Raw genomic sequence first — 12,167 nt, 5'->3', positions numbered from 1 at the left:
CGAGCTTCTGTGAACATTATCTACGACAGAATATGGCGGTAGAACGAGTTCTGGACAAAGCGTGAAATAATAGGACAGTGGAAGCTATACAACAACATGGCTGTTATCGTTCAAGCAGTGCAGCGCTACTCTGATAGTGATCTGTTAATGTGCGACCCCATTCTTGAGTACCGGTCGAGTGTATGTGACCCCGCCAGGTCAGATTAAAAGCAGACATCGAAGGAATATTAAGGCGTTCTGCTAAATTTGTTACCGGTAGTATTACAGAAATCCTCCACGAATTCAGATGGGAGTTCCCATTTGAAAGGAAAGGCAACTTTCTTTTCCCGAATCGCTACCGAGAAAGTTCAGAGAACCGGCTGAACGGTTCTGTTTCCACAAACGTACAACTCGCGTTAAGGACGGTGAAGACAAGAAGAAAAATCAAGCCTCATACGGAAGCACGCACAAGGTTGTTTTTCTCCTGTTTTATTTGCGAGTGGAGCTGCAAATGGAATGACTAGTAGTGGTATAAGATGCCCTCCGCCATACACCGCATGGTGGATTGCAAAGTATGTATGTAGATGTAGATGTCACACACGACTCACAATACGTATGGTTGCCGTCAGTTTTGAGGACTACTGTGAATCTAATGGCAGTCAGACTATAAAGGACGAGACAATGATTTGCCACGATATGCGCGAGTATAATGCTTTGGTCGTCAATCCTAAAGTTTGTTTGATTCAGTTCTTTATTCCTAATGCTATGTAGCCATATTCTTAATTTCAGCTTAACTGGTGTGTCTCACATTATCGGTTATGTGTCGTATGTACTTAGCTTTCGATACTATCCCTCCACCATTCCTTCAGTAGCAGTTTCAGCAACAACCAACAGCTGTTAGCACACTGAACTCGCATTCGGGAGGACGACTGTTCAATCCCGCGTTCAGCCATCCTGATTTAGGTTTTCTGTGATTGCCCTAAATCGCTCCAGGCAAATGCCCGGATGGTTCCTTTGAAAGGGCACGGCCGACTTCCCTCGCCGTCCTTGCTTAAAACCGATGACCTCGCAGTTTGGTCTCTTCCCCCAAACAACCCAAATCCTACCCTTCGCAGTTAAGTGCTATAGCGACTGGACTGTCAAAGTTCGACTACAGCCCGTCCACACCGCTTTACGCCACCAGTATCTTAGCTGCTACCTTCCAAACTTCAGTGAAATTATCTTAAGCACCTTGTGGCACTAGCATTGTTAGAAGGAGGCCACTCTGATGACATGACTTAGCCGTAGCCTGAGGGAGTGTTACCAGAGTTAATTTTCTCTCTGCAGAGGTGTGTGCGCTGATTGGAAGCTGCCTGGCAGAGTAAAACTATGTGCCGGATCGGGACGCTATCCTCTAGACCTTTGCCTCACAGACAAGTGCTCTAACGACTCAGCTATCCAAATACGACTCACCAACCGCCCTCAGAACTGTACCTCCGACTGAACCTCATCTTTTGCGTACTATGAACCAGAGTCCCAAGGTTCGAGTGCCGACCGGCACACAGTTCTGATCCGCCACGAAGTTTCAATTCATCGCACACCTCGCTGCAAAGTGAAAATTCATTCGTGATTCCATCTCTTCGATTCATTGTATTCTTTGTTAGACCTTTTTATTGTTGCAGCATGATATCTTCGGGCCATACTCATACACACTTAAACAGTTAATTTTAATGCGGAAAGTTATTCGTTTGTTCCCAGTAAATTTCGAATGGTAAGGCCTTATGGGACCATACTACTTAGGTCATCGGTCGCTAGGCCTGCACACTACTTAACCTAACTTAAACTAACTACGGACAACACACACACGCATACCCGAGGGAGGACTCGAACTTCCGACTGGGGGAAGCCACACGGACCGTGTCAAGGCGCCTGAGATCGCGCGCCTACCCCGAGCGGCTTTCGCCAAGTCTTTGCAGTGCGTATCACCACATTGTCTGTTCAAAAATGGTTCAAATGGCTCTGAGCACTATGGGACTTAACATCTGAGGTCATCAGTCCCCTAGAACTTAGAACTGCTTAAACCTAACCAACCTAAGGACATCACACACATCAATGCCCGAGGCAGGATTCGAACCTGCGACCGTGGCGGTCGCGCGGTTCCATACTGAAGCGCCTAGAAACGCTCGGCCACTCTGGCCGGCGACGCATCGTCTGTACTCTCTTACGACAAGGCTACTACTCGCACTTTCGTTCTCACGCTTTGTGACCCCCTGTCCGGCGAGATGGCTTACAGCAGTGTGAACCTTACTAAAGGGTGATTCATAGTCGGTCTTCCAACTGCCACGGCGAATGTTGGCTTGTTCCCTTTACTCTGCCTCAGGTACACTATGTCGGAGATTGCTGCTCAGACTAGTTCTCCACGTATGCGTACACCACCATTACTCTACCTCGCAAACATAGGCGTTACTCTGGTCTGGTGTGAGACGTTCCCTTCGGGGGGGGGGGGGGGATGTCCACCGGGGGCCGAACCTCACAGTAACGCTGGGTTCGGTGTGGGGCGGCGGAGGGGTGAAGTGGATTGCGGTAGTCGTCGTGGGGTTGTGGACCACTGCGGCTGCGGCGGTGACGGAGCCTCTCCGTCGTTTCTAGGCCACGGTTAACATACAATACAATACAAGGGTGATTCAAGAAAACCTTTATAAACTGACACAACACAGCGAGCACACAACAAGGATCAGTAATGGCATAGGAAACGGGTGTCACAAAGGCTATCCGGGGCTACTAAATGGCGTTGCAATTATTTAGCCGCATGCTACAAATGAAGTCCTACAGCAGATGCTCAGAGTTTCAACTTGGTGTATCGAGACAGGCCTGACATCGACGCTCGTTTGAACGGCGCACCCTTTCAGAGATATCTGGGTATCTCCAAGACATCCTGCTGTCGCAACGATCCTGCCCACTAAGTCCTCCGGTGATGTTAACAAGTGTTTCATACACAAGGCTCTTCAGATACCCTCTCAGGAAAAACTCGATTGGGGACATCGGCTGATGGCGGTGGCCGCGCGAATGGCCCACCGCGACCAGGGATGGCTTGCCTAAGGATGGTCCTTCACTTGTCTCTGAAATGCGTGGGGGGTTGGGGCCCCGTAGTGAAATCAATCAGATGCGGCGACGATAGGTACGGGAACATCATTCAGCATGTGAGACAGAACCTCTCGCAGGAATACGAGGTACGTGCGACCATCAGGTCGGTGTGGGAGAATGTCCGGCCCAGTTTAACATTATCCGTCGAGGCCAGCCTACAAGTGACCGCAGCGCCCTCTCGTTTCGTTTGCGGCCCCCTGTTCGTGTGAGATCACTGATTCTTGTGGTATGCCCGATGTGTCATGTAAGTTTGTAAACTTTTTTTAATCATCCTGTATGATCAAATATAATAAAATGTGGACCAACAAAGGGCATGCAAGTCATAACAGAGGTTAGATACCTGCCAGTTCCGTCTTCACGAAGTCTTTATCCGTCGTTTGGTTCGTCGACTTGTGCCTCTCCCTCCTTCCGAGCTGTAGTTCTGGATTTTCTTGGATAGTCATATATTTTTCATTCCGTTCACATCTTATTTCTGTATTTAGTTACATCCTCATTAACGGTACGTACATGTAACCCTTTCCGAATATTTTCATTTTTAATTACATCTGTTCTTGAGTGGCCATTCACTCTTCACAAATGTCTCATGTCTGCTACTTGTACTATGCTGTTGTTTTTCGTTTTTTTGAATTACCCAGCTCTCAGTTCCACAGAACACTAATGTTCTCGCCATAGTTTAATAAAATTTAATTTTTGTAACTTTTCAATTTAGGTGCCTAAATGTTCTGTTTATTGGTTTACGTATTACTTGACATTTGCGAAGCTTTTGATCTGTTTCTTTACCATGATTTGAACGCGGCCAAAATATTTAAGATGTGAAACCTGTTCAACTATTTCGTTGTTAATTACTATCTCCGGCCGTATTTCGTCTTTCGTCTTGAAATTTCAAGATCGAATGCTGGATGCATTTGGTTCAGCTGATGTACTTGAGGCCTCATTCACTTTTTCCTTTCCTTTCGTACCTTTTTAAGGTATGCACTTTTAGAGTCCACGTTTATTGGACATTTTGTTCATCTTTTGGTCCACACTACCGTCTCTCAAAATACGGAAAAGCAAAGAGCTTGGAGAATCTTTTTTTCACATTGCAGCGGTGGAGTGCGTGCCTGTATGAAAATTCCTGGTGGAACCAAAACTGTGCGCCAGATCGGGACTCGAAACCAGGACCTTTTCCTTCACGGACAACTGAGCACGACTTACGACCCTTCCTCGCAGCTTTGCTTCCGCCCCAGTACCTCATCTCCATCCTGTTAAGTTTCCAGCAATATTCACTTGAGTCGCCGCCCTCAACATCTCGGGGTTGTTACTCCAGCAGTGTTATTTCTACCTTAACAGCGATACACGGAAATACAGGTAGGTATACTGATACACATCCTGTGTATTGTTTCACTCACTGCAGTGGAAGACAGCTACAAATACTCTTAAGCTGAGCTGTTCTCACAACGACGGCCACCATATCGCAACACTGTTCAATCCTGTTTCGTCTGAGGGCTGTTGCTGTACTTTGTGTTTTGTGTTGTACGTCTTGGCTGAGGCATATTACAGGCTATTTCTCTGCTGTGAAAGTACGCTTTAAGACCAAAAAAAGCGACGCACTCGAAAGAAAGAACTGAATGGGACGGAAATTTATATATGTGATGTGTGGTATCGATAGCTACGATGCCACGGCGTACGTTAAGTTGGCACTACTACGAGACACCGACGACAGCGCCCTCTAGCAGGCGCTGTTGAGATCTACGAGCTCCGCTGCAGATTCTCCCCATTTCATCAAGAGCAGACGGCCTAGAAACATCGTTTGAACCTCATCTTGCTATTGACACTATGTACCTACGTGCTCACCGTTACCAAAAGTTACGTATATATCATTGGTTAATATACTCTATTAAATATACTTTTACGTAAAAAGTTGTACCGAGAGTTATACCTCACCTGCTCCTCCTAGCTTCCTACATTAGGGAGGAGGCGAACACTGTTTAACGTCCCGTCGACAACGAGGTCATTAGAGACGGAGCACAAGCTCGGATTAGGGAAGGATGGGGAAGGAAATCTGCTGTGCCCTTCGTAAGGAACCATCCTGGCATTTGCCTGGAGCGATTTAGGGAAATGGCGGAGAACGTAAATCAGGATGGCCGGACGCGGGATTGAACCGTCGTCCTCCCGAATGCGAGTCCAGTGTGCTAACCAATGCGCCACCTCGCTCGGTTCCTACATTCGGCCAACCTTTCAGTTTTCAGGAGCAGACCCACGTGCCGCCTTCCAGGCGGGATACACACTGATGAACATATACATATAAACAAACGATTGTAATTTCAGAAAAAATGGATGGTTTATTTAAGACAAAGAGGTCCACAGATGAAGCAAGTCAATAATTTTTAGGCCACTCTGACTCTTATACAAGCAGTTAATCGGATTGGCATTGATTGATAGAGTTGTTCGATGTCCTCTTGAGGGATATCGTGCCAAATTCAGTCCAATCGAAACTTTAAATCGTGGAATTCCCGAGGTGGTTGAAGGGCCTGACCATAATGCTCCAAACGTTCGCAGTTGGAGTGAGATCTGGTGATCTTGCTGGCTGAGCCAGGATTTGACAAGCAAAAGGAACAATCGCCGTGTGGGGCGACCATTATCTTACTGAAATGTGGGCATAGGTGGGCTTGCCGTGAAAGGCAAGAGAACGGGGCGTAGCCGTACTGCTGTGGTGTAAGAGGGCTGCGGATGACAACCAAAGGGATCCTGCTATGAAATTAAAAGACACCCCACACCATCAATTCTGATTGTCGAACCCTACGGCGGGCGACAGTCGGGTTGGTCTCCAGACACGTCTCCGCTGGTCGTCGGGGCTCAGTTCGAAGCGGCATTTGTCTCTGGAGACAACTCTACTCCAGAATGAGATTTTCACTTTGCAGCGGAGTGTGCGCTGATATGAAACTTCCTGGCAGATTAAAACTGTGTGCCGGACCGAGACTCGAACTCGGGACCTTTGCATTTCGCGGGCAAGTGCTCTACCAACTGAGCTACGCAAGCACGATTCACGCCCCGTCCCCACAACTCTACTTCTGCCAGTACCTAGTCTCCTACCTTCCAAACTTTACAGAAGCTCTCCTGCGAACCTTGCGGGCTGGCCGCGGTGGTCTCGCGGTTCTAGGCGCTCAGTCCGAAACCGCGCGACTGCTACGGTCGCAGGTTCGAATCCTGCCTCTGTCATGGATGTGTGTGATGTCCTTAGGTTAGTTACGTTTAATTAGTTCTAGGGGTCTGATGACCACAGATGTTAAGTCCCATAGTGCTCAGAGCCATTTGAACCATTTTCGAACCTTTCGGAACTAGCACTTCTGAAAGAAAGGATATTGCGGAGACATGGCTTAGCCACAGCCTGGGGGATGTTTCCAGAATGAGAGAGTAAAGCTGTGAGGACGGGGCGTGAGTCGTGCTTGGGTAGCTCAGTTGGTAGAGCACTTGCCCCCGAAAGGCAAAGGTCCCGAGTTCGAGTCTCGGTCTGGCACGCAGTTTTAATCTTCCAGGAAGCTTCAGTTCTACTCCAGTCAATGAGATTACAGGCCGAATGTGTTCGACACCACTGTAAACTGGCTTGCTGGCGTATGCAGGGCGCAATGGGCGCCATGAGCTCAGCCTCCATTCGGTGAGCCACCTATTAGTGGTCCTTGCGTTCACTGAAGCACCAGCTGCATGCCGGACCGATGATAATGAAGAATCCGGGGCTCTGAGTGCCTCTCTGACGACTGCTTTGTTCTCCCGTTCTGTCGTCTCTCTAAATGAACCGCTTCTTTCTTGACGCTGTGTTCGACAATGGTTCTCCCATTCCTGGCAATACTGTCGAATAACGACATCGCACCTATTCAAATATCGTGCGATTCGCCAATCACCACAACCACCTTCTTTGAGACCAACGACACGTCCTCTCTGAAATGATGCTGACATCTGCGTTTGCTGTTCAGGCGCCTGTCTGCGAGGCATAGAAAAAAATAATTCAAATGGCTCTGAGCACTGAGGGACTTAACTTCAGAGGTCATCAGTCCCCTAGAACTTAGAAGTACTTAAGCCTAACTAACCTAAGGACATCACATACATCCATGCCCGAGGCAGGATTCGAACCTGCGACGGTAGCTGTGGCGCAGTTCCAGACTGTAGCGCCTAGAACCGCTCAGCCACTCTGGCCGGCCCAGTTGAGTACACGCAATGTATTCGCGAAGACTTGATGCCCTGGTATCGACATGTCCTCTGTTCACTATCCTCGCCAGCTTCGCGTTGACACTGCGCTGTAGCGTCACACATTCATTCATCGGCCGCCAAAGTTTACAGTGTCGCATTTTCCGTCTGTACGTGTTAGAACTTCAATTTGTGACCAGTTTCCATAGCTCCTTCGTGCAATTTTTTTTTTTTTTACTTTTTATACTTAGAGACTATTTCCACCCGAAACAAACCTTATTGGGATAACAAACCGTGTAACTCATATTTACATTATTGGTAGGACATGTTCTGCGGCATCAAGGGATCACCTATTTAGTACTGAAGGGCAGCGCGGAGGGTAAAAATTGTAGACGGAGACCATACACTAAGCAGATTCGGAAGGATGTAGGTTGCAGTAAGTACTGGGAGATGAAAAGCTTGCACAGGATAGAGTAGCATGGAGAGCTGCATCAAAGCAGCCTCAGGACTGAAGACCACAACAAGAATCGTCTAACGGACCGCCGGAGAAAAATGGTTCAAATGGCTTTAAGCACTATGAGACATCTGAGGTCATCAGTCCCCTAGACCTACAACTAATTAAACCTAATTAACCTATGGACATCACACACACCCATGCCCGACGCAGGATTCGAACTGCGACTGTAGCAGTAGCGCGGTTCCGGAGTGAAACGCCTAGACCGCTCGGCCACAGCGGCCGGCGGAGCTCCGGTGACACCACGGGTGCATCGAAAGCAACGTACTCAAAAAATATCCCTGAACATCATCCGAAATTTTGTCTATAGAATTCTGTTTATCCTCTGCGTATAGAATTTTCTGAATCACTTCGTGTGGCAGCCACTGATGAAACACAGTTCAAAAAGTAAATTCTGAAAACAAGATAGCACGAGAACGTCGCCTGCCGATACTGAAAGAGAGAATATAAAGAAACAGGTGTGAGGGAGTACGGCATGGGCACGCGTCAAACACACGTCAAAAAACGTTTTGCATCACCTCGGTTGCGAGAGTTCCTGAACATGTACAGAAAATTGGAATAGAGATCAACATAAACATTATTTCCGCCCTTTTTATTGCTCATGAAGACCACACATTGCCTGTTGTACCAATATACAACGAGACCATCAGATGTGGTGGTCCAGATTGCTGCACGCACTGGTATCTCTAATACCCAGTAGCACGTCCTCTTGCATTAATGCATGCCTGCATCCTTCGTGGCATACTATCCACAAGCTCATCAAGGCACTGTTGGTCCAGATTGCCCCACTCCCCAACGGCGATTCGGCGTAGATCCCTCTGAGTGGTTGGTCGGTTACGTCGTCCATAGACAGCCCTTTTAAATCCATCCCAGGCATGTTCGATAGGTTTAATGTCTGGAGAACATGCTGGCCACTTTAGTCGAGCGATGTCGTTATCCTGAAGGAAGTCATTCAAAAGATGTGAACGATGGGGGCGCGAATTGTCGTCCACGAAGACGAATGCCTCGCCAGTATGCTGCCGACATGGTTGCACTGTCGGTCGGAGGACGGCGTTCACGTATCGCACAGCCGTAATGGCGCCTTCCATAAGCACCAGCGGTGTACATCGGCCCCACATAACGCCACCCCAAAACAGCAGGGAACCTCCACCTTGCTGCACTAGCTGAACAGTGTGTCTAGGATGTTTAGCCTGACCGGGTTGCCTCCAATCACGTCTTCGACGATTGTCTGTTTGGAGGCATATGCGACACTCATCGGTGAAGAGAACGTGATGTCAATCCCGAGCGGACCATTCGGCATCTTGTTGGGCCTATCTGTGCATCGCTGCATGGTGTCGTGGTTGTGGAGATGGACCTCGCCATGGAGGTCAAGAGTGAAGTTGCGCATCATGCAGCCCATTGCGCACAGTTTGAATAGTAACACGACGTCCTGTGGCCGCACAAAAAGCATTACTCAACATGGTGGAGTGGCTGTCAGGGTTCCACGCTCATCCACTGCAGTAGTAGCCCTTGGGCGGCCTGAGCGAGGCTTGTCATCAACAGTTCCTGTCTCTCTGTATCTCCTTCATGTCCGATGAACATCGCTTTGGTTCACCCCGAGACGCCTGGACGCTTCCCTTGTTGAGAGCCCTTCCTGGCACAAAGTAACAATGCGGACTCTGTCGAACCGCGGTATTGCCCGTCTAGGCATGGTTGAACTACAGACAACGCCAGCCGTTTACCTCCTTCATGGTGGAATGACTGGAACTGATGGGCTGTCGGAGCCCCTCCGTCTAATAGGCACTGCTCATTCATGGTTGCTTACATCTTTGGGCTGGTTTAGCGGCGTTTCTGAACAGTCAAAGGGACTGTGTCTGTGATACAATATTCACGTCAACGTCTATCTTCAGGAGTACTGGGGACCAGGGTGATGCATCACGTTTTTTGATGTGTGTATTAAGAATCTCTAAAGTTCAAAACCAGCCTCTAGAGCGAGGTGATAATTTATTTTTTCGGTCATTCTTTGAAGTCACCCACCCAAGTGTTTCAATGTTTCCTGCACATCTTCAACCCTGCGTTTGCACAGTTGAAGCTAGTGCGCCGTCTTTATCTGTCGTACTTTTTACAACGTGTTTAACACCAATTGTCCTTCCTTCGAAATCAGTAATAGCTGGAGAAATTCTAATTTAACGAATACAGGAGTGTTCGCTGCATATTTTTACCGTCATTATAATGCACGGAATGAGTGAGAAGTAAAGGATAAAATACTGTCTGATGGTGATGTTCATGTCGCAGTAATTTCGAATGTGAATAAGCCCTCTCTCCCGCATTCGGTTTCAAATTGTTTTATGTTATTAATTTACCGGGCCCTGTGAGCTTCGCCCTCGATGTTAATCGCTTATGACTCATCATACTCTAAATATGTTATATAATTGTAAAATAAAATTAAATCGTCACTAAAGCGGGGTGCGTTCCCTGTTTATTCGGCTTGGTGTATTTGCAGATTAGCAAATTGGATGAAATATACCGATATATTTAATTAGTCTTTAGTAATGTACATGACACGTACGCAAAATGTTTATGCATATATAAATAATTTATTGGCTTTCTGCTTCAAACAATGCAGTCATTAAATCTAATTCTGCGTGAGTACTCAGCAGTACACACTTAAGTGCCTGGCAGAGGGTTCTTCGAACCATCTTTAGACGTTTTCTCTGCCGTTCAACTAACACCACATGGGAAGAGTGGTTACTTAAATCTTCGTGTACCAACTACCAACTCTGATTTCTCTACTTACAATGATCATTTCTCCCTGTCTAGACTAACGATGGTAAAATATTTTCACATTCAGAGTAGCATTTCGTGAAAAGATCTCGCCGTAACGAAAAAAGCCTTTGTTTTAACGGTTTCACCTCAGCACGCTTATATTTGCGATACTCTCTCTACGGTTTCTCGATAAAGCCTTTGTTTTAATGTTTACATCCTAACTTGCTCATATTTGCGAGACTCTCTCCACAATTTCGCGATAACAGGAAAATAGCCGACCTTTCCTATACCTGTTTGATGTACTCCACAGTCATACATGGTAAGAATCCCATAATGTCCAACGGTACTCAAACGAAGGACGAACAAGCGCAGTGTGGGCAGTCTCTTTAGCAGACCTGTAGCACTTTCTAGTGTTCTGCCTATAAAACACAGTCTTTGGTCCACCTTCCCCACAACGTTATTTATGTAATCGTTCCAATAGTAATTCCTAGGCGTTTAGTTGAACTGAGAGCCTTTAAATTTGTGTGATTTACCGTGTAACTGAAATTTAACGAGTTTCTGTTGATGACCTCACAATTTTCCGTATTCAGAGACCGTTTCCACTTTTCGCACCGTACAGATATCTTGCTTAAATCATTTTGCAATGGTTTTGATCTTCTGGTGACTTTACTGGACGGTAAATGATACCGTCATCTGCAAACAAACTAAGAGGACTGCTCAGATTGCACCCTAAATCGTTTGTATAGATTACAGAGAGCAGAGGGCCTGTAACACTTTCTTGGGGAACGTCGAACATCACTTCTGTTTTACTCGTTGATTTTCCGTCGATTATTACGTTTCGTGATCTTAATGACAGGAAATCACGAGTTGATTTGCAGAACTGAAACGATCCAGTGATACATCATAGACACGTGATTTTAATTTTAAATCTCTTGTGACCAATGGTGTCAAAAGCGTTCTGTAAATCTAGAAATATGGAATAAATTTGAGATAGCTTGTCGATAGCAAATGAACAAAATTTTGATGTAATGTTGTGCAGTACACTGTGCTCAATCATCAATAAAAGTATCTGCCCTTACATGCTAACACTTGTAACCAGGATGTTACGGAGCAGCGTTCTAAAAATTTAGGAGTTTGTAGTGGATGAAATTTTGAACGTTTTTATATGGGGAATTAATGGCTGGAAATGTAAATAAAGTTTCTACAGCACTATGCACTTTTTGAGCATTCGATAGGGTAAATAAAACACCAGAATACTGTGAAATGTAAAACGTTTCTCGACGTAGAGGACGATCAAATACTGTAAACCGCATCTGCGGCTTCGCTAGTGTTGAGACGATGTTCCTGTGACAACCATCAAATTTTTTAGAAAATGTGCACCGACGAAGCATGTTTTGTCTGAATCTCCGCAAGATTCCGCGGTCCGCAGTAACAGTGTTTGTCAAACGTTGTAAAGATGCGCTCAACAAGCTTAGTTATTAATCAAAAAATCCACGGGTGTACTGCCGGTCTATAGTGTCCGACGGGCACAATATTTCGGCGATCAAACATGTCGCCATCATCAGGTGAACTGACGGACTGAGCTCCTGTGAACGTGCCGGAACGGAGATCCGTACGCTATGGCTGCTCAGGGGGAACACCGCGC

General features: G+C 46.7%; 1 non-coding gene across 1 annotated transcript; it reads left to right on the top strand.

Moving 5' to 3' along the window:
- The first annotated feature begins 6,525 nt into the window (after positions 1-6,525).
- Positions 6,526-6,602, top strand: Trnas-cga (transfer RNA serine (anticodon CGA)). Its single transcript has one exon. It is a non-coding gene; the product is annotated as a tRNA-Ser (tRNA).
- The last annotated feature ends 5,565 nt before the right edge of the window (positions 6,603-12,167 follow it).

This window comes from Schistocerca gregaria, chromosome 1 (assembly GCF_023897955.1).
Source record: "Schistocerca gregaria isolate iqSchGreg1 chromosome 1, iqSchGreg1.2, whole genome shotgun sequence".
Taxonomy (NCBI): domain Eukaryota; kingdom Metazoa; phylum Arthropoda; class Insecta; order Orthoptera; family Acrididae; genus Schistocerca; species Schistocerca gregaria.
Note: the sequence above shows the minus strand (reverse complement) of the source record. Positions and strands in the feature narration are given on the sequence as shown.